A 23,748-nucleotide genomic window follows, 5' to 3' on the forward strand; every position below is an offset into this window, starting at 1 on the left:
TGGATGTTTTTACAGATTATCTGGCTAATGTTTTACTGCCATGACATGGTGACAGTTTGAGCAAATATGTAAATAATATGGAAACACCAAAATGGCAAAAATGTGTTTTTTCTGTTTTATGTTAACAGAATATAGACAAAGATAACTGTACCCAGCAGCATAAACTCAATGGTAAAAAACTCTTCTAATGGGCTTTACATAGTAAGTTACTTTAGAAAAGATGAATATTTTAAGGAATCAGTGTTGATTCTTAAGCTTTGATTCAATATAAAATAAACTAAAATAGATCAAAACTTAGATGATGGTTGAATCAACATGCAGTTCTTTCAACATTAGCAGAATGTAGACAAAGATTTGCACAATTATGATGAAAATGCAGCTGGTGTTCCATCCAGCCATCCATTTTCTTGCACCCTTGTCCCTCAGTGGGTCAGGAGGTGCTGGTGCCTCTCCAGCTAACATTCCGGGCGAGAGGCGGGTTCACCCTGGACAGGTCACCAGTCTGTCGCAGGGCAACACAGAGACACACAGGACAAACAACCATGCACACAAACACTCACACCTAGGGACAACTTAGAGAGGCCAATTAACCTGACAGTCATGTTTTTGGACTGTGGGAGGAAACCGGAGTACCAGGAGAAAACCCACCATGCACAGGGAGAACATGCAAACTCCATGCAGAAAGACCGAGGCCGGGAATCGAACCCAGAGCCTTCTTGCTGCAAGGCAACAGCTTTACCCATACAGCTGGTGTTTGATCTCACAAACGTGTTTCTGGAAGAAAAGTCAAAGATTCCCACAAACATCTGAAACCTTGAGGAAAGTCCGGTTTGCATGTTGTCACAATTTAATTTCCTGGCCAACATACCAGTTTCTCTTCAGGCAGGTATTCAGCTCTCTGGCAGTGTATCGGGTCAGGCGCTGGTTGGAGATGGAGACAGAGGCTCCAGATCCAGAGGAGGAGGGAGCGCCGGGTGATTGGACACAGTCGCATGTGAAAGGCCAGAGAGAGCGGCGAGTCCGCAGGGAGCACGGTCCACACACAAAAGCGGCAGCGGAGTGGCGCTGTGGGGGCAGGAGGGGAGAAAGGCCACGCTGGGAACCAGAGCTGACAGCGCAGACACTTCTCATCCACTCAGAGCCCGGCTGTCTCTGGCCCCCTGGGGTCCAGCGCAGCTCGCCTCGGATAGCAGCAGAAACATTCCCCAGGCAAAGCAGCACCGACTCCTGACCCGCAAACTCAACCCATACGGGCCTCCAACATGTCCTCCGTCCTGATCAGAAAGATTCCAGCACGTTTAGCCAATATGAGATTACTTGTTGACGTCTGGCTGGAAGACGCAAGCAGCTCACACTAAAATACCGACTTTCTGCACCTGGCTGAGGAGCCACGCTAACAAGGGATTTGAGCTCTGCGGGCTGGGCGGTTTGAAGTTGGGACATCCAGCTTGTTGTGGCTGGGTGTGAGGATAATAAGCCTGACCACTGTCACCAGAGTGTTTATGGCCTGTGAAGCAGAGCGCCGTCTGTTGGCTCTGACAGCAGGAGGCCGAGTGACGCTCGACTCCCTCAGAGCTATTAAAAGACACTTTCAGATAAGAACAAAAACAGACTCTTTCACTAAACGTTTATTAGTTACCCAGCGGGACAAAATACTACAGCAAAGTTTTTATGTTCGCAGATTCTGTTAATGATATCAAATCAGAAACCTTTAACATGAAATGAAACAATTTGTCAGTATCTCTCCTCTATAAATGTCAATCCTGGTCAGAGGGGGTAAAGTACCAAAAACTGTACTGAAGTAAAAGTAAAAAGTAGCCGTCTAAGAAATTACTCAACATTACAAAAATATTTGGTAGAAAGTTTACCCACGTAACTGATAAATCATTTAATATTTAAAAACTACATCATCAGATGAACCAAAATGCAGAGTGAAGTGGAAATGTTTCTATTTTAAAGTCCAAAACGACAATAGTTCATGTAGGTAGCACAAAAATAAAAAAAAATAGGCAAAAGAAAATGTTTCCAAGTCAGTATCTTTAAAAAAAATTATGAACCTTTAATAAAAACTGCAGGTGTGTGTCTGGTGAACTATTGGTTAAAACATGTTTGCTTTTCATTCAGTGGGTAGAAAACCCAGAAATTTGACTCAAGTAAGAGTAGAAATACTTAATAACTCAAGTAAAAGTAAAAAGTTCACCATGATAAAAATACTCCTAAAAGTAATTTTTAGAAAAGTTACTCAAGTAAAGTAATTGAGTAAATGTAGCTAGTTACTACCTACTCTGGTAAACATGTAAAAATCTTAAGTTATATTAATCTTTTATAGTGTTCCACGTAAATTTGGGGAAAATGAAGCGTGTTTATTTAAATGTGTTTATTCAGCAAAGGGGAAAAAATTACAGTACTAAACAGGGCTGGATGAAAACGATACTCAAAATGTATCGCGATATAATGGTTTCTTATTAATCAATATCAATAATTATTTATTACTTTAGGCTTCTTCTGGGTAATATTTAAAAGAACAGATAACTAAATCAACTTAGTTAAACTAGTGAGGAACTAATCAGATATTCTCTAATTAATACATAACAGCCAATGTGTTTACACTAAGGGGCGTTTTGTTATGGAGGGAACAATTTTTACTTCAGAGAAAAATATATTTAAAACTTTATGGCTGTTTTCCCCCCCACCCCAACAAATCTCTGATTTTTGTCTGTCTGGAAAAGGTGCACACTTCTGACGTCGTCTGAACGTAGGCCTGGACGATATGGCTAAAAAAAGTATCGCAATACTAAGGTTTCATATCAGTCGATATCCATTATTACTGATTAGTTTATTGTTTTAAATATATGACATGCTGCCAAACTGGTGGCATAACCTTCCTGTTTTATCCAGGAGTTTTCACTCTACGGGTTGTTTGTTGTATTTCTAAGCAGTTATGACACAGAGAGGCAGAACCTTAAACTGCTGCTCCGTCAGTTACTCAACAGGTCGTTGCTAGGTAACCAGAGAATTATTGAGTTGCTAGGTAACCAGAGTGAGCGAGCGACGCTGTTGATTCCTCCAACCTAGCTTGGCCAACAAGGTTCTGCCTAGATCCTCCAGAATGAATATCTATTGATATCAGTCACGTCTTTATCGCGATGCATATTGTTACCGTTTTATTTCAAGAGTAGTTATTTTTGGCAACCTTGATAAAAAAAAACACGGAAAAGAAAAATTTGTCACTTTCCCTTTGAGATCAGTAAAGTATTTTTGGATTTAAAAAAGTAAATAAGCAATGAAAGCTCAATGCTATATGAATTATCCTAATTAATTTGGATAATTATTAACCAAATTAATTAGATACCATGTCTGTAGTTCCCTTGAAGGGACTAATTCTTCTTCAGTGCAGACAGAGTGTTTGCGTAGCATAGCATGAGATTAAATTATGTCAAAATTAAATTGGTGCTTGGGTCTTTTAAGGACAGATATAATTTGAATTGAAGTTATCGAGTTAGCATTAGCTTCTGCTGAATATTGTGTTCTTGTAGTGCTTTAGCTTTAGTGAAACTAATATTTATGATTAGCAATAACTTTTTTTAGCTAGTGGCGCTCACCACTGTCACAATGCTTAGATGTTCTTTCATGCTTTAAGTTTTTGTATTTATGTCTTTTCCTGAGGCTTTTCCTCAAATGTAAACCATAGACCTGTTATAATCTGAAGAGATTACGTGTTTTACAAACTACAGGAATAATTTTTCTTATAAATGATTCATTTATTTTACAGCTTCGTTGTCACCAGGGGTGCCAATACTATGCAGGGTGCTGTGAATGTTTTCACAAGACAAGTAAAACTTTGTTCAGGCGAGGAAACATATATGTGGGTGAGAAAAATCACATTATTTTACAGGATAGGTTAAACAAATTTCCCTTCAGAGGCTCATAGATCATCCAGCTGAGGCAGGTGTGTGTCTCTCTGTGTTGCGTTCATTGGTGTGTTTTCACGGATGTGTAAAAGACGAGGGAGGCGGCGCCGTCTCCATCTGTTTTCTGCATCACGTTGTCCGTTTGTTGGCTCTCTGGGAATCCCATCAGTCTGTAACGTCTCACTTATTCACACGTCTCCCAGAGCTTTTCCGCATACAGTAGATCAGTCCGGGTCCCTGTTGGCTCGGCGGCGACCCGGCACATCCTCTGACCATCTCCACATCAGTCTCTCATAAATAAGCTGTTTCTGTCAAAAACGCCTGAGGGAAACTTCACTGGATTCACTGGGAGAAAAGATTATGTCAAAAAAAAAAAGAAAATGTTACAAACTAGGGATAGACAGCAAAAATTCTCAGCTTAGTAATAAATAATTTTTAAAAATAAATATGGATGTAATATTTACAACCCAGTATGATTATATAAGCATTTTAAATATATTTTAACATTTAACCAAATATAAACGCTAGTAACATGCAAACACAATGACTACAAAGTTTATTAATATTTATTTAGATTTTATGTCAATATTTGTATTGATATAAAAACTTGTATAATACAAATAAAAGCATGTTTATATTATACATAAATATATATTTTTATATTTTATAAGATAAATATATTTACGTATATAAAATAAATACATATTTGGATATGTTATAATTTTTTAGTAAATATATATACTTATAACACATTATAAAGATACATTATACTTTAAATACATAAATATTCATAATATACATATTTAATTTTATTCGTTTTAAATTTATTTACATATGATTTAAATAACTATATTTTATATAAATCAATACATAAGTATATTTTATTTTTAATATTTATATTTTATTAATCATATTTTATTGGATTTAACAGATTATTCAATCTTTGTGATGCATTTCCAGCTTGTTTTTAATTATTGTACATGTAAATATTGCTCTCTTGAACTATTGCCCTTTCTCTAATAATTTAAACGATTCCAAAAAATTAACAAAAATCTCTTTGCTTTATTTAACAATTCAGTAAAAAAAGTGTTAATTAATCCGCTAAATTGATTTTGTTACATTATGAGAGTGAAAATATGCATCTTCATAATGCACTAAAAAGAGAAGAAGACGGATTATGCTTCTTTAATTTATTTTTGTATCAGTTAAACAACCTGTAAAACTGTTTTTAAATCATTTTAAAACTGCCCAAACTGGTTGGGTGGCTCTTTATTCATGACTGGGCGGAGAGATGAAACTCCATCCCTCCAGTTCTTCTTCTCCTCCCAGAGGCTCATGATGCCCTTTTGATTTTCTCTGCAGATTACATCTCCAATTTAACTTCACCAGACCAGCAGATTAAATGTTTTCAGCCTGTGGCCACATTTATTCACATTTTTTGTTTGATTCAGTCTGTGAAGTAAAAAGAAAAAAAAAAAAAAAAAAAGAAAAAAAGCAACGCTTGTTGCGGCTAACTGGCTTTTCCAGTTCAGTCCAAGTGGCATGAAGCGATGTAGAAAATGAGCCAGATGAGGAGGATTAAACCTCCGAGTCCTTATCGTCTCCGGCGGCACTGGAGTGTAACCATGGAAACAGGAAGCTAGCGGCAAACTTCCAAGATGGCCGCCAGCTTGTGAATGGGCGCATTCCTCAACGGCAGGGCGTCTGAAGCGGGAAGGAGCGGCCGGGAGCTTGTTTACCTCCACAAGGGCCAGTATAAACAGCAACCTCTGCTGTTTTAAGGGCTTCCTGTCCCCAGGTTTTCCTTATAACAGTCATTAAATAAACAATCGCTTTCCCATCGGGGCTGTCGGTAGTCAAGCGGGGTTCAATCAAGAGCCGCGGCGTGTGGATTTTTAAAAGCCGTCAGGCTGGAGTCATGAAGCTGTTCCAGGTCACCACACGCTTTCACTCCCACCCCGCCTGCTCATATAACCTTCACACTCTGAAGCCGAGCCTCAGTGCAGCAAACAGCGTGTTTCCAGTGCGGTGACCACTCCCTCATGTTTTGGTTTCTGACTGCAAATATCAATCAGCAGGGCGCGAAAAGCCAATTAGCTGCATCCTTAATCATTTCTTTTTGTCTTTAATGACAAAACTCTTATTAAATAAGAAATGCCAAACTATATTATTCTCATAAGTTTCTTTTCCAGATTTTTTCAGAGGTATTAAAGTTTTGGGTTTTTCATTATACTTTCATTTTCACTATTTGTCTAATTTAGTTAGTTTTAATCAGTTTTTAGAGTGGGTATGCTAGTTTTTATTAGCTATTACTGGTTAAATATTGCTTAAGTGTAACTTAGTTTTTATTAGTTATAGTAGTAGTTTTGTCAAATTTTTTTGAAGGTCAAAGTATTATGTTGAGTACTCAACAGAAGAGTGTTCAGAAAAACAAAAACAGATCAAATGTAAAATTAATTAACGTAAGTCACCATTTTACAGACCATTTCCCCCCCAGAAATAGAGTTAATGCATGTAACTTTGCCAGTACTAGTTGAAATGACAGAACAATTATAACTTAACCGACTGCAACACATTCCTGGAAACCTCTCTCCATGAAACATCATGAAATATATATATATTTTTATTTCTGAATTAGTGGAGTTTTTCTAACTACCAATGTTTAGGGAGGCTGGAGGAGTTACCATCTGACAATAAACGTACACCAGATAAAGAAAAGTCAAATTTCTGCTACTGGTTTGGTTTTGAAAATACCACCAATTGGTTTAGGTCCCAAATATTTTTACTTTAACTGCGACAGTCGACATTATTATTTTCCCATACGGTTTAGAAAAATCCTTTATTTCATCTATAACACTGGTTAACATGGTTTCTAGATGGAGAAATAACCAAAACAAACTTCTGAAATATCAAACTCCAACTTTTATATTCATAAATACACAAACGTCTTCCAGTTGGCGTTGTCAATAAGGACGCGCCGTCCGTCATGCTGCGTCTGTTTCAGACAAGGGCACCAAGTTGTCAGCGTGCATTCCTCACAACAGCAGATTTTTAAGATCGCATTTGTCCGCTTGGAGCGGAGCGCATGCCCAAAATGTTTGAACGTTTAAACTTATCTCATTGTGGCCTCTGGAAATGGCAGGCATTCCCACAGGTGTTAAAATAATCCAGGAACAAAGCTTCATCCCAGGTCGTAATCTCTGCATCATGTTTCAGGCGTGCCATCATGCTGGTTTGGTTTTCTGGGCAGAGATAACGAGGCTGGTGTTTACTGGAGGACAAGGCGTGACAAAATATCATTTATTTATTCTACTGCTACCTTATGAGAAGTATTCATTTAACTTTTTTAAGTTATTAGCAATCTTTGTGATCGTTTAGAGCTGCCGCCTGGAGTGGACCAAGAGAAACTGAATTGTCAGAGAATAGGATTAGAAATGCATAAGTTGTGCTAATTAAAGGTTAGTACAGTTAATTAAAACTAGCAAAACAACAAAAACAGAAATTGAGAAAACGTTAACTGAAATAAAAACAGTAATTAATGGGGGAAAAAACTAAAAAACTGCAATTATAGCTGAAACATACTGAAATTACAGATACAATCTGCGTCATTTTTGTCTTTATTAATCTATTTATTAGCTTTCTGAACTGATTTGAAATGGATGTTTTTACGTCAGCTGTCAGTAAATTAAGCGCTCCATACTCCTGCAGATATGCTTGTCTGCAAAAGTTTGGAAAAAACACCAGATTCAGTTGGTTGTTCAAGAATAACTGAATACATTTTTGGGAAATTGTATCTTCTGTTGAGGATTCGTTACCCAATCGATGTAAACATAATCACATTTGGACCTGTTTTAATTCTGCACCTAAAACTTAACCAAAGTGGGAAAAAACTAAAACTACCACTGAAACTAATAAAAACCAAACTAAAACTAAACCTTAATAATTAATATCTTCTAAAAACTAGCAAATACACTTCAAAACTAACTGAATTAGAACATCACAACAAAATAAAACTAAAATAAGCAATTATAGAAACACAATTTCAAAAACATAAAAAAACAAATCCCACAAGAAACCTTAATCATTCTTTAAATTATTCATCAATCTTTGTTTTTGTTGTTTTATTTCTCATTAAATTAATTTTGCTGCTACTGAACTCCATTAATTATTCTTAAACGTTTCCATTCACCATATAGTTGCACAAATTATAATTCTGAAAATAAATTTACTTAAGGTGAGCACAGGAATTTAAAAAAATGTATGGAAATTGGTGTATTTCACAAAACTGCAACTCTTTTTTTCGCACCACACAAGTCATGAGATCAACTACCTGATGTTACTTCTGGCGGAAATGACAAAGAAGACAAACAGGAAGTGGTAGGAGGATGATGGTGCAGTTTATTTTTAATGTTTTTTTGCGTGAACAAACTTATTCACGTGTGATTTTTGTTATAATCTTAGATTGTTTTGATTATTTCCTTCTAGTTTGATTATTTTGAGTTCCTTGGTGACTTTCTTTGGTCAGATCAGGTTCTGTCTTACTTTAGTTCCGTCCTTCTTAGTGTTTTTAAATCTATTTATTTCTTGTCTCTAGTTATTCCTTGTTGCTGTAGTTTAACTATGTTTCTTGGGTTTAGTGTTTGATTTATTTTCTCGCCCCTGAGGCACTCTCTCTCTCTCCCGTCACACTTTCAACCCGTTTCTAATCAACCTGTTTGTTTCATTTTTGTTTATCAATAAAATTCATTCTCAGTTTCTCCTCGCTGGTCCCTTTTGTCAGCTCTCGTAATTTCCCTGCAGTCATTTTCCCCTGGATTCCTGTTTTTGGTTTGACTCTGGCTCCCTGTGTTCCCCGTGATGTTTGTAAGTTTTCAGTTTTATTAAAGAAGATTCATTATGACCCATTCATGCTCCCAGCTCCGATCTGCATTTTGGCTCCACCAACAAACACATCATCACTATTTTAACTGCATTTCTTATGTAGTGGAAACACAACAACTGTGAAATGGTGAAATATCGACAAAGTAATGGAAACATAATTACTGCCATCCAATCAGAGAACATAGAAACAGAGGATAGTGTATAAAATCTGGATTATATGATTGGAAATTTTTATGTCTCCATAAGGTTCTCCATTTCCCAACAGACAGGCCAGAGATCCGTGAACAATTTGCTCCATCCCGCAGGTCTCCTTGTCCCTCCCGGTTCCATAAATCTCAGATCCCCTTGGGGAAGACCGGTCAGACGGGAGCAAAATAAAGCTGTCTGAAAAGTCGACTGCTTCAAGTTACATTCGCTGGACAAATCTTAAATCAAGGCTGAAGCTCTGTAGCACTGCAGAGTTTTCCTTCGGCCAGAAGACGGACAGCCGGTTGGTTGGTTGGTTGGTTGAGGCCGATGAAGCTGGTGGTCCCCTGATCGGAAAGTCGGTTTACTGGCCTGTTAAAGGCAAATAAAGCGTTTCTCTTTGGAGGCATATATTTAATGGCTCTTGTGTTACTCCAGTTAACGTCCCAGCACAGCAGGAGGTCGGTGAACTTCCTCTATCATGTTGTCGGATGAACTCAATAACCTTCTCAGCGGTGGACTCACCATGAAATAGGCGACCTTTTATTGGAGAATGTAGGTGTAGGTGGGATAGAAATGTCTACTTTAGCTAGAAGTGACCCGATTATTCTTCATTGAACAGGTTAGGGTAAGTCTATGGTCTATACAAAATATGTTTACTACACTTTTTGCACATATTTGTTCTTAGATAATGAGATTTCATTCTGCTCAGCTGTGGCTCTATTCCGCACCTTTCAGAATGAGCCGTTTTAGGGCGCTGTCTCTTTAAATGCCAATAAGCTACTCCTGGCCACGCCCCCAACTCAACTAGATGTTACTGTAAAACAGCTGTGTAGAGAAACATGTTGCCTTCTGTCTTAATTTCTGATTATATAACATTTAAAAATAACCTTTCAAAAGTCTAGAATAGATTATGAAATAATATTGGAATAATGGATGAATTTATATGCAAAGTGAAGATTGTTACCGTTTGTTTTTATCTTTGAAATTGTTGAAATGTTTTTATTTTGTGTGTTTTAAGGTTTGGAAATGTTAACTGTTGTTGAGGTGATCAATTTTAACTTTGTAGTTTGATTTTGTTTGTTTTGTTAAGGTATTTATCTTTTTTGTAATGTTTGTAAAATAATGATTTTATTGTAATGTTTGTGGTTTGGAGCAAAGGAAGTATAGTCTTTATGGTAGAGACTAATGGGGATCCTTAAATAAACACATTTTTACGTGAAAATGGCTACAAACAGATGAGCAATTACACAACTGTACATCATTGAAAAGCAGTGTCATAAGTGGTGATGGTTGTGGTGAGGAGAGAACGCTGAGACCCAGGTAAGATGAAGAAGATGGTGATTTATTAGAAGATAGGTCGACAGATCAGGACAGGCAGCACGGCAGAGAACGATAGTACACGGCTAGTTACCGGTAGCACTGACACGAAGACTGAACAAGGAGCTGAGCAAACCAGGACTTAACAGTACGACTGGAGAGCTAGGACGACTACTGACATACCATACACGAAAGACCAACTTCGACAGCGTTAGACATGCGTTTGACAAGGACCCGACGAAGAACACAGACAACAGGTGAGACTAAACACACACGGGGTAATCAAGGCAACGAGACACACCTGGGAGACAATCAACGGGGAAGACCCAGAGACGGAGACACAGGAAGCAAACTGAACACAAAAAACTCTAAAAATAAATACACAGAAACACGATCATGACAAGCAGAAGTGGAGCCTCCTGCAAAACCAACAGCGATGCAGCAAGTGGTTTCTGGATGGAAAGTCAATAGGACACCTGTCTTTTTCCATTGTACAGTGCTTACAGAGGTAAACCAGCTGACCAAACATGCTTGAACTCCGGCTGGGTTGCTAGGTAACGGGATGAGGTTGCTAGGTAACGGGCAGCACCTGCTGATTTGTGACTTTATATTCTGGAGATTTTTGAAGCGGCTCCTTTTCCAGGCACCAAAAAATTATTAGTAGTTTCAAAAGCAGTAAAAACCACATTTTCACATTTTACTAGCTTCGTATATTGTGGTATTTATCGTCCATTTTGAGAAATGTCTGAAATTGACGAAGGAAAGAAGCTTCAGTTCTACTTTCAGGCGAAGGCAGATGAGGTAAACAACATGTGTTTTGTCAGTTAGAAATGAATGAAACCGAAGAAGCCGGGACAAATCGAGTGGAGGAATGAAGTCCCTCAGGGCGGGTGGATGCGGCAGAGCGCCAACTGCCGCCGCAGGTGTATATCTTTCTGGCTTTGTGAAACGGTTCGATAGTGACTAATGGATTGACCCAGGTGCTCAGGGCGGATCTGTTTGCAGGGTCAGGGCAGCGGGGGAGCATGGCTAACATGACCCTGACCTGACGGGGGGATATGCCGCCTTTCCCATCATAACCATCTCATTTCAGAGGCCTTTTCATGGTTCAGGTACAAGCGACCTTGTCTCTTTTACGACATCTTTAAATGCAATAAAACCTCACAGATGATGTCTTGGTTAACACTCAGTGCAACTTTTTGTTTTTATTTAAGCACCAAAATCCCAAGTCTATACATAAAACAACAAAGGCAAAAAATAAAACAAAAATCATGTGGATATTTTCCCAAAACTCTTGGAGGATCATCATGAAGGTTGGTGGAAACTTGCAGTATTAACGGTAGAAAGGCCACCACTGTTTTATGGTCCTTTAGATTTTTGCATAACGTTTGCTTTTTGAGATTTCTCAGCCTACTTCATGCCATCACACAGGTTCTACTTAAGAGATTTTTTGATTCTGCAGATCTCGTAATCATGTGAGGAAAGGCGAATCAAAATGGACCACTGCGAAAATAAGGAATACTGCAGATGTTGGCTTCTGCAGTAGATGGTTTCCTCTGTGTATATTGATGCATATTAACTTATATTCGGTTTTTGATCTATATTAAAATGGGCAATTAAACATTTTTCAAGGATTTTAAAGTGTAAAGCAAAACCGTGTCAAATGTAAAAAAAATTTGAACAAAGTGGGCATAGAAATAATGAAAACAAACAAGCACTAGAGTCATTTTATTACTTATTCGACACATTTTTTATCTACCTGCGATGTTGTGATTGCTTTGAAGCACTTTGATCAGCTCAGGTTGTTGTAATAAACTTGATATTGACACTGTTACAGCTTTATTTTCCCTCAGCTCTTAGTTTTTAATCAAAAACCTAATGATTTCAGTTTATGAAAGTAATTTCTGCCGTCTGAAGCGATAAAGCGCCCATCGCTCCCAGTCAGCCTCTCCCATCGGCTCATTAAAACCCGGCTCTTCACACCTTCCCCCATGTTGGGCCCAGCTGTGAACCCGGTCTGCCCGGGCCGGCCCAAAGTGTCAGGAAAGGCTGCCGGTTCCACAGGCGTGGCAACGGGCCGCGGCCTCTGATCTGGGCTGGAGAAAGCTGTAAATCACAGCGTGAAGGTGGCGCTCCAAAGTGCTCATTAAGGCAGCCGGTAATAAACGTGGTGAGAACGAACGGCTCGCCCTGCCTGTCAAACCCAATGGGGTAATGAGCCGAGGCGGCCAGGGAACCCAAACACCGTACTCAAGTAAAAGCAGAACTGCTTCAACATATTTTAATCAAGGAATAAGAAGTCGGCCAAGAAATTACTCAATTAAGAGTAAAAAAATATTTGGTGAAAAGTCTACGAAAGCACAGAGTAACTGATCAAATTATTAGTTATTTGATATTTAAAAATTACATAATCAGATTGTAAAGTCAAGTGGAAATTTTGGTATCTTAAGAATGAAAATGACAATAATTCATATAAGTAACAAAAAATAAAATCAGGCAAAATTAAATGTTTCCAAATCAGTTTCTTTCAATAAAAAAACTGATGAAACTTTAACAAAAACTGCAGGTGTGTGTCTGTGTCTGGTGAGTTTCGGGTTAAAACATGTTTGTTTTTCATTCAGTGGGAAGAAAATCCAGGCTGCACAGTGGTGCAGTTGGTAGAGCTGTTGCCTTGCAGCAAGAAGGTTCTGGGTTCGATTCCCGGTCCTGGTCTTTCTGCATGGAGTTTGCATGTTCTCCCTGTCTATGCGTGGGTTTTCTCCAGGTACTCCGGTTTCCTCCCACAGTCCAAAAACATGACTGTCAGGTTAATTGGCCTCTCCAAATTGCCCCTAGGTGTGAGTGTGTGTGTGTGCATGGTTGTGTATCTCTGTGTTGCCCTGCGACAGACTGGCGACCTGTCCAGGGTGAACCCCGCCTCTCACCCGGTACACTAGCTGGAGATGGGCATCAGCAACCCTCCCGACCCCACTGAGGGACAAGGGTGTAAAGGAAATGGATGGATGGGAAGAAAATCCAGAAATTTTCCTCAAGAGTAGAAATACTTCATAAATAAAACTACTCGGGTAAAAGTAAAAAGTACAGCTAGCTGAAAAAAACCATCAGAAATGTAAAAATAATAAAGAAAATTTCAGAGTTTGAAAAGTCAAACATTTGCTTGAAAAAACTCAGAAGTACAGAGATTAATATCAGAAATTTTCTAGAAAAAATGGAAAATTTCAGAGTTTGACAGTTGAAAAATTTCAACTTTTTCTTGTTCTCCCAAAGGTATTTTTTCTCCCCAAATTTACTCAAGTAAAAGTAACTAGTTACTACCCCCTCTGGTAGAGAGGTGTGTCAGCAGGTGTGTTTTGAGTCAATAATTCCTTAATAATGATGAAAAAGTTCAAGTTCCACCGGCAGAAAATTTCACTTATAAAAAGGAAAAAACCATATTGTTATTTTTAGTTAGTCTTATTGCAAGTGCACTAATATATTTGCACTAGAAACTAGATCAAAAAAATACTTGTTAAGATGTTTTTGGTGCTTTTTTTTCCTTTGCAGGGAGATAAACTCAGTGAACCACCCCATCAGATGCTTCTTGTTTTAGAAACATTTCTCTGCTGAATTTAAAATAGACGGAGGGAAACGGAGAGCAGAGTGAAGGAGCAGACTGGACTGGATTAGCAGAGGGCCTGTTTTTCCTCTCCATGTCCAGGCACCCCTGGACCGGGATGGATAGATAGTGACGGCCTGCCAGTTGGTTTTCATTACATTAGCCCTCCTGTTCTTCCTCCCCCTCTCCTGAACACACGTCCCCCTCTGAAGTAAAGGTACAAAATTGTTCCTGAAAGTGAAAGAAATTGCCAGAGGCAACTTTTTCCAATGTATTTTTCTAATATCCTCCTCAGACTTGCAGTCTCCCTTTTCTCTTTCATGTAAAGCCCTGTCATGTACCCCATGGGGGCCAGACAGGAATGCAGCTTCAATATAAGATCTGCACCTTTGCGTTCTGCGTGATGCGTGCCTCTGTGAGTCCGCTCGGGTTTGTTTACCGGCGCAACGCTGAACCAGCAGTGAAATAAGGCACAGATGTGCATCGCTGGCTCAGACCTTCGGTTGGAGGGCCGCTCGGAAAGTCGGACATTTCGACTTTCTCGCCCTCCTCCGGGTTTGTTATCTCTCCAACTCGCTGCGCCGGCATCCGATAACCACAACCAGAACCGTCCCCCTCCCCCGTCATGGTTCTGCTCAGCCCGTTCGGCTCGAGTCACGCCATGCTGAACCTACGGGAGCGCCGCGCTTCAAAGGCACTTCAGAGCCTCAGCAGGCTGATCCTCAACTCGATAAGACAACTGCTGTCTGTTTTTTGTGAAGCGGTGCCCTTTAACCTCCACAGCTTCGGCACTGACAACAATTTATATTACTCTGAAATCCCTCCCCGCCTCCTGCTTTAAATCATGGCAGGAGAAAACGCGCAGCGTAAAGCAGAAAGAGACGGCCATGAAGGCATCGACCGAACGAAGCCGCAAGAAGCCAAACTGCTGCTCCTCATTTCTGACGGCGCCGGTCCAAGTTCGGGCTGAAATATTCCCGGCTCGCCGAGTCATACTGTCAATAAAACGTTTTTTCCCATCGGGATAGACTCACATCTGTTTCGTTTCTGCAAAAGAAAAACCCAACAATGTGCATTGATCAGTCGGTCTTTTGATGTTTAGGGTTTTCACACCTTACAGTGAAGTGGATTCGGGTCGATTGGGAACCAAAACTGCAACATTTGTTACATTTTCAGCTGCTGCGTTTCAGTTTCTCACTGCCCTGCGAAAAATAAACCCAGTTTCCCTCCTCGCCTGTGGGGGCGCTGCACCAAGAATCACTGAAGGAAACGACACAAAAACCTCTGAAGAAGAAACCGAGAGCAACTTCCTTCTTTATGAAATGTAAATAAAAATGGATAAGTGTCAGATTTTAGCAGTTGTAGGATTTCTCTGATCTTTTGCAAAGTAAATTTCACATGTTTTTTTTGGTTGTTTTTACCCAGAATGCCCTGCACTGTAGTCCACTTCCTGATTTTGGAGCGGTCTCTGTTCCGCTTGGCGTTCACATATGGATTCAAACCGCATCACAGTTCACTTCAACCGAACCGAGACCGAGGTTTGTAGGCGAAACAAAGCTGTTTTCTTAGTCCACATTAGAACTCGATTCCACATTCTCACCCCCCCAAACGAACCATAGTTCATAAAAGTGGACTAAACAGGAGTTAGGAGACCCTACAACAGCTCAAAACAGGCAGTATTTAAGACTAAAATCTTATTATACAAGAATGATTCTGTGCAGAAAATGTTTTGTATAGGCCTTAGGCCCATTGTAACCCGTTCAAAGACGTCCCTTTGGTTTTCTAGGTCTTTGGTTTGTGTTCAGACGATCCTGGTTGACTAAAAAACAACCAGGAGCTGTTTCCTTTCATGGGATTAAAAATTAAGTCCTTCCTTTAATCTGTAGTTGTTTGTTAAACCTGTGTCGTTGCAGCTTAATGGAAATGAAGAGAGTTTATTCCCTGACTTTCACCATCAGGGGACAATATGGGAACTGTTTTCCAACCCAGCAGCCTGCAGATTTTCCAGATAGCCTATCTGCCTCTTGAACTCAGCCAGAAAGGGTTTTGCGAGGGGCCCAGACCCTTCAGCAGGAATCAGTCTGCTGATGCAAAGCAGAGTAATTACAATTCCTGCCCGGTTCGACTCCGCATCACAAGACCACTATGTATGTGCTGTACTCTTATCTCCCGCCGCAGCCCAGCCACAGATAGGGATAAAGAGCAACAGAGCTACCGAGATGGGAGACAGGATCACTCCGACGACACGCAGAGGAGTAATCTTTGCTCTAATCACACCAATTAGTTCACTCAAAGAGAGGTGAGGTCAGGAGCATTAGCCTTGAGACATCATTTCTCCTTTAATCTCTGCCAGTTAGCCGTATTGGTGAAAAAACACAAACCCCAAGAGAAACCGTGATCATTCTTTAAATTATTCTTCAGCCGTTCATTTTTGTTGTTTGTGTTTCCTTAAGTTCGTTTTGGTGCTGCTGGACTGCATGAATGATTGGTAAACATACAGTAGCTCAAACTAGAATCATGAAAATAAATTTGCAGAATGGAAGCAGGTGGATTTTGAAAAAACACAATTAAAAGCCACTTCTTTTATAACATTGTAGCTACTGGCTGTTCCAATTGGACCAGTGGCACCCAATGTGCCACTGGTCCAAACTTAGCTTTATACCATCTCTTGTTTATTGATTTTTACAACCAATTACAAAAATATCAGTCATTTCTCTGAATCAGTCTCAGTAAAATAGCAAAAAAGCTAAATTTTTACACTTTTTAGTATTTTATAGCCAAGTTTTTGGATCTTAGTTGATCCCAAAATACAAACCGGATTCCAAAAAAGTTGGGACACTAAACAAATGGTGAATAAAAACTGAATGCAATGATGTGGAGATGGCAAATGTCAATATTTTATTTGTAATAAAACATAGATGGCAGATCAAAAGTTTAATCTGAGTAAATGTAACATTTTAAAGGAAAATATGTTGATTCAAAATTTCACAGTGTCTACAAATCCCAAAAAAATTGGGACAAGTAGCAATAAGTGGCTGGAAAAAGGAAATTGAACATATAACAAACAGCTGGGAGACCAATTAACACTAATTAGCTCAATTGACAACATGATTGGGTATAAAAAGAGCTTCTTAGAGTGACGGTGTCTCTCTGATGGTAAGAGGATCACCAATTCCACCAATATTGGGCAGAAAGAAAGTGCAGCAATACCAGAATGGTGCTACCCAGCGTAAAATGGCAAAGACTTTTAAGTTATCATCATCAACCGTGCATAACATCATCAGCAGATTCAGAGAATCTGGAACAATCGCTGTGCATAAGTGTCAAGGCCGTAAAGCTCTACTGGATGCTCCTGATCTCCGGGCCCTTAAACGTCACTGCACCTCAAACAGGAATGTCAAGGAAATAACAGCCTGGGCTCAGGGCTCAAATCCGGGTTGTAGCTTAATTTATCTACAACTCTGCTGTGACTGGTGCTCAAAATCCCCAAATGCCTAACAAGTCTGAGAATTTTTTGTTTTTCTTTTTTTGTGGTCCGATTAAAAAAGAGGAACAAACTCTTTCCGACAAATATTTTCCAACTTTGAGCTCGTAGAGGTGTGCTATGCGCTCAACACTGAGTGCCAAATTTACAAAGGGCTTCAAAAAACTTCAACAAAAAGTGATGGCAAATCCAACTGTGAAGAAAGCAAAGTTCAAAGAATGAGAAAATATTAAGGAATTAGGAATATAGCTGTTTGTACAGATGTAAATGCATTTCAAACTAATGACCATAAGTCAGTAAAAATTCAACTTAAATGATTATATAGTTTCATTATGTACTGAAAAACATACTTGAAGACATTGATTTATACCATAAATTCACAGTCTTGTTTCTTTATGGTTAAAAGAGCTTTACTGTTTGATTTAAAAGACTGTACAGTGCAAAAACACAAAATCCTACCAAATATTTTTGTTTAGTTTTTAGTCCAAATATATTAGTTTACTAGAGGAGTAAATGCGTAATCAAACTCTGATGCGTACCAAAAAGAAAACTCTAGTCTGCCTAAAAACCTTGGTCTCAGTTCAGTTGAAGTGAACTCTGGTGCAGTTTGGATGCGTATGTGAACACTAAGTGGACCGAAGAATACTGTGAGAGCAGGAAGTGGACTGCAGTGCAGGGCATTCTGGGTAAATACAACCAAAACAAACGAAAGAGACCCAAGAAAGAAATACCCCAACCGTTAAAATCTGACGCCACTCCATTTTTATTCGCATTTTGTGAAGAAGGAAGTTGCACTCAGTGTCGTCTTCAGAGGGTTTTGCCATTTTCTTCAGTGGATCTTGATGCAGCGCCACCACAGGCGAGGAGGGAAACAGGTTTTTCAATTTGTTTGACACAGTGCAGTGAGAAAGGAACCCGCAGCAGTGGAAAATGTAACTAAAGTTGCAATTTTGGTCTCGAATCGTCCTGAATCTACCAGACTATCGGGTGTGAAAATATCCTTAGACACGGCAGTAACTTGAAGCTGGGTCATACGGAAAGATCTGTGAATACTGAACTGCCAATAAGTGCCGAGGTCCAAGCATGTCAGATTTTCACTCTGCGGAAGGAGAATGTTTGTCATGAACTTTGGGACTTAATATCAGCCGTTTAATTTTCAGTTCTTTAGGTTTAAAATTCCTTTTTAGGGCAGATAAAAGACGCTGAAGCTAGTGAAAACTCAGGTGGGATCAAACGTTAGTCATTTCCCTGAATTGGGAGCCAACTTTATCTTGATAACGCCATGTGACGTTGTAATCTGTTTTCAGTGACAGCGCAGAGCTGTGACCCCTGACAGCATGTTTAGTCTGTCAATAGGACCTTCAAGTGGCTCCACACATGGTCAGTTAACACACATAATAAAATTCAGCTGCAGACTTGCTCCGAGCCGAAGCGTTTACGCTCATCTTTGATGCGAGGAAGACGAAGTGGCAAATGCGCATCTGTCTTTGAGAGTCACTCAAGCGAGCGTTGAGCCCCCGGCTCCGGCAGGTTGCGTTTGAGAGAGAGGGAGCCGGCGGAGCTGCATGACCGTCCCGTGGTGTGAGAGCGAGGAGCTGGAATCATCCGAACCCCCTGCTGTCGCTCCAACATCTGCCCGGCCGCCGCAGCCAATCAGACGGGCAGAGCTGGGAGCCGCGACGAATGCGTCTGTTCGGCGATCTTTTCAAGGCGTCCTGGTGGAGGCCTGGAGACAAAAGCCCACCCCCGCCTAGAGAAACCGCCCGCTGCATCCACCCTTCCTCAGCCCTCTGCTTTGATATCTTAGACCCCTGCATGGAGGAGTAGCTTTCCCTGCTCACACACACACACACACCATCTCCATTTCAAATGACAGAGTCGGTGGTGGGATGCAGCGAAATACTTCTTAACTGTACTTAAGTACATTTTCATATGTCTGTACTTTACTTAAAGGTGACCTAAGCTCCCTGGAACAGGTTAGGATGAGTCTATGGCAGTGGTCCCCAAACTTTTTCCTGTGAGGGCCGCCTAACTTTTCCCTTCTCTGGTGGGGGGCCGGAGTCAGTTTGTAACAGAAAAAGTGTTGCACGTTTATCACCTGCGCTGCCGGAAATTGACGACGGGGAGCGGGGAGCGCGTTTCTCGATTGATTTTTACCCAGAAAGCACATGGGCAAAAAACGTTAGTGAAACGGTCACTGGGACTGACTAGTATATATTCCATTGAGGGAAAGTAACTTTAACATATGAATTCCTCATATGTTAACATAAAGGCTCGTTTTGAAGTATAAGCTGCTACTTACAGGCATTTCTTCGAAGAATTCAACCTGGAATGCTGCGTTCATAACAAACACGTGTGTTCATCTGCTCTACCGCTAGCAAACAACCCTACTGATTAAATAACATAAAAGTCAAGCAGTTCCCTAAAAGTCCAACAGCAATGCGCCATGCAAAACAAAACACCCACAGTTTACAGGACACTCTTACTGCTAAAGAGCCCCCTGGTGGCTGAAGAAAAATCCACATATAAACCGGAAAATACAATATATGGAAAAAAAAAATCTGAATGCTCTCTGGTATTGTTCAGGGGGCTGGACCAAATGTGGAGGTGGGCCGGATCCGGTCCGCGGGCCGTAGTTTGGGGACCACTGGTCTATGGCCTAAACAAAACATGTTCATTACACTTTTAGTACAAAATTATTCTTAAATATAGATTATAGTCTGCTCACTTCATCCTGTTTTAGGGCCACGCCCCCCAACTCAACGTTTACACTCACACATAAAAATGGCTCCAAGCAGATGCATAATTACACAACCATACATCCTTGAAAAGCATTAGTAGAGCCTTCTCCACAACCAACAAGAATGCAACAAGTGGTTTCTGGAAGGTAAGTCAGCAACAAAACACTTGTGTCTTCCAGCAGCCATTGTACAGCAGGTAAAACCAGCTGAGCAAACGTACTGGAGCTTTGCTTGCGTTGCTAAGTGACTGGGTGGTTTCAGCAGAGGTTGCTAAGTAACGGGCAGTGCCTGCTGAATTGTGAATTTACATTCTGAAAGTTTTTGAAATGGCTCATTTTCCAGACACCAAAAAACATTAACTTACTGCCAAAAATCAGCTCTGTGTTTTTTTTTTTCAAAGCATTTGAGCTTTTCTAGAAAAGGAAATTTTTAAAAAAAAGTACCAAATGTGAATTTTACGTTCACTTAAAGTGGATTTAATTGTGTGTACTTTTGACTTTTACATTCACGTCATTGGGATTTTATTTCTTCCATTTATTAGTTTGAAAGTAATCAGTGAGTTATTCAAGCTAACTGGTCCAAAATGCAACTGCAAGTGTAAACAGTTCCCAGATTATAAACAATCAGAACAGGAATTATCTACAGCATTGCTAACTAAAATGGCACACTTTTAATCTACATATACAAACAGTAAGAACACTTTTACTTTTTTACTCAAGTAATGTTAATGTGGTACTTTTACTCTCACTAAAGAACATTTTTGTCTGTTTATTTGTACTTTTACTCGAGTCTGAGTGCTTTCCAATGCGGGCTCCAGAATTATGGAGGTAAACGGCACATCTGGTCTTCGACAGGTCGTTTTTAACTGGATAAACTGGGACGAGCTCAGAGATAGCCCAGCATCCAAACTGTCTATCTTGTTCCTCATCTGTTATCTAGACATTCCCGCTGTAAGCCGAGATAAACTCTGGCAGCCGGAGGATACACAGGCGTCCCGATAGCAGATAGCCAAAGCAACGGCTGTTTTCCAGTGCCAGATAAGGACACCGCAGATATGCAACGCCATAAATCACTGCCGGTAAAGTTATGAGTCGTGGAGAACAGTTTCTCAGACCGGAGCAGATCGGCTTCCAGACGGCCAGCCCATCTGAACAGGTTCTCTTTCAACATCTGGCGGGAGTTCAGAAGGTAATTATGGGATGGAGTAATAGAGACACAGACAGTTGGGGCACCGGTGCCCACGGAGGGATGACATCCCCTTGGCCCAGATAACAGGCCGTGACCGGCTAGAATTACAACGTGCTGAAATGTGTCCACAGGTTCATTTCAGTCACCGATTCACCTCAGGGTATCCTACGTCCATCAAGACAAACAGAAATATATAAATTAACAACTCAAGATGATTTAGAACATCGTAAGTTTTCAGGAGTTGGTTGGCCTGTTGAAGCAGTACATTGTTTTTATTTCATGTTACAATCTCAAACTTTAATGTGACTCATTGGGATTCTAGACAAAAACAAGCACAAACTGGTGCAAATTACAAGGCTTTACTCTATTACCTCTAAAGAAAATACTGTAATCAACTGCAACGTTTGGTACAGTTTTGTACTTCCATTTGTGTTTCTACTGCTTCTAAAACGCTTAAAAGAAAACACCCAGACATTTTTTTTCAATAAGCTGATGTGTTTTTTGGTGTCTGGAAAATGAGCCGTTTCAAAAACCTGCGGAATGTAACGTCACAAATTAGTAGGCCCAGCCGGTTACCCAGCGACCCAGTGAAGCCCCGCCGGTTACCTAGCGACCCAGTGAAGCCCCGCCGGTTACCTAGCGACCCAGTAAAGCCCAGCAGGTTACCTAGCAACCCAGTAAAGCCCAGCCCGTTACCTAGCAACCCAGTAAAGCCCAGCCGGTTACCTAGCAACCCCCGCTGAGTTCCAGGACATTCGTTCAGCTTGTTTTCCCGTTGCATGAACTGTACAAGTCAGCAACAAGTGTTTTGTTGCTGACTTACCATCCAGAAACCACTTGATGCATTCCCCAGTGGAGCTCTACCCGTCGCCTAGCAACGAAAACTGGGCTCTAGCATGTTTGGTCAGCTGGTTTTCCTTTTGTATGTGCTGTGTAATGGCTGCTGTAATGTTGTTGACTCAATAAGCTCATTGAAATCTTATTATCCAAGAATAATTTTGTGAAAAAATTTAACAAACACCCAATTTCAACAATTTTAAAGATAAATGAAAACCAAACAATTTTCATTTTGAGTAAAAATTCATCCATTCCTTCAATTCAGTATTATTTCATAATAGATTAAGGTTCTTTTTAAATGTTACAAAAACAAAAATAAATGTAATAGCAGAAGGCAAAAGGTTCCTATTCACAGTTGCTTTTTGAGAGTTTGAGGTAAAATAAAAGTAACAGTAGGTGCTCGTCTGCTAAGGTTGAGTTGGGGGCGTCGCCAGCAGCAGCTTATTGGGATTTAAAGAGACAATACGCCTTAAAGCAGCTCATTCTGAAAGGAGAACTGACCAGACTAAAATCTCATTATCTAAGAATGATTTTGTTCAAAAAGTGTAATAAATCAATAGACCTTTCCCAACCTGTTCAAGGAAACATGTAAGGAATTGTTGATGTAGAAGAAACTCCTAGATCTTGTTGAAAAGTTCTTATTTTAAGGGTACTGAGCTTTTTGACTAGACCAAAAATATTTGGCAAAATTTTGTGTTTTTGCACCAAAAACCCGAAGCAATCAGCGCAACCATAAAACCTCTCCAGTCGTGTTTCTGGTCGACTCGTCTTCTGGAGGACGTCTACCACATCCCGGTGGTCTCTGGTTTCAGAGCAGATGTGCTGCTCAGTCGGGGGTCACCTGAGGAAGCCTCTGCCGCACCATGGAGCAGGTGGTTAATGGCTGCAAAATCAAGTTTGGTGAGGTCAGTGTTACTTCTTGAATTTGCACATCAGTGAGGCGTCTTCCTTTCATCCTCTGGCTGTCAGCTCTGATTCATCTAATTGGTTCTCCTGGTGAAGAAGCACTGACCCGCCGCCCAGAGCTGCTTCCTCCCGCCTGTGGCCCCCTCAGTGGCCCTTAGACCTCATGGCTCCGGCTCCATACCTGCACTAATTTTATGCGCTTCTGCACACTGAACTCTGCTTCACCCCTGGTAATGATCGGACTCGACAGGACCAGACTGAGCGGGTGAAATACGACACAATCTGATGCAAGCAGTGAAGTTTAAGGTCTGTTTATGAAACGGGATGTAAATGAGGTGTTTCTCTTTTCTTCACTTTTTTACGTATCCTCGTGTGGATTTTAAACGCTGTGAGATACAAGTCCAAACTAGAAGTTAAGGTGATACTTTCTCTCTAAATTCACAAGTGCAGATTTGTTTGCCTCCCTTATAGTCATCTGAACTGGCGGTAAGATAAACATAGATCCTCATTTGCCACATTCCTAGATTTTTTAATGATTTATCTGTTTCTCCAACTGTAAGCCTGTGCAAAATTATGCATTTCTTGTTGCCATTATGCTGCAAAATCTCTTCCTTATGTAGAGCAACACACATTTGCCTAGTTTAAATGGAATGTTCTCTTGTCTTTCCTATTTTTGAGGAGAAATGTGTCCTTTTAAAA

At 40.3% G+C, this 23,748-nt stretch overlaps 1 long non-coding RNA gene across 2 annotated transcripts in view; it reads right to left on the reverse strand.

Annotated features, from left to right (window-relative positions):
• Positions 1-3,864: 3,864 nt before the first annotated feature.
• Positions 3,865-23,748, reverse strand: part of LOC103475055 (uncharacterized) — a 38,764-nt gene continuing 18,880 nt past the window's right edge. For both annotated transcript variants that reach the window (XR_535277.2, XR_014090718.1), the window contains exon 2: positions 3,865-4,256. This is a non-coding gene — a long non-coding RNA (uncharacterized LOC103475055). The remainder of the gene's footprint in view (positions 4,257-23,748) is intronic.

The sequence above is a fragment of the Poecilia reticulata genome, chromosome 13 (genome assembly GCF_904066995.2).
Source record: "Poecilia reticulata chromosome 13, P_reticulata-male-v2, whole genome shotgun sequence".
Taxonomy (NCBI): Eukaryota; Metazoa; Chordata; class Actinopteri; order Cyprinodontiformes; family Poeciliidae; genus Poecilia; species Poecilia reticulata.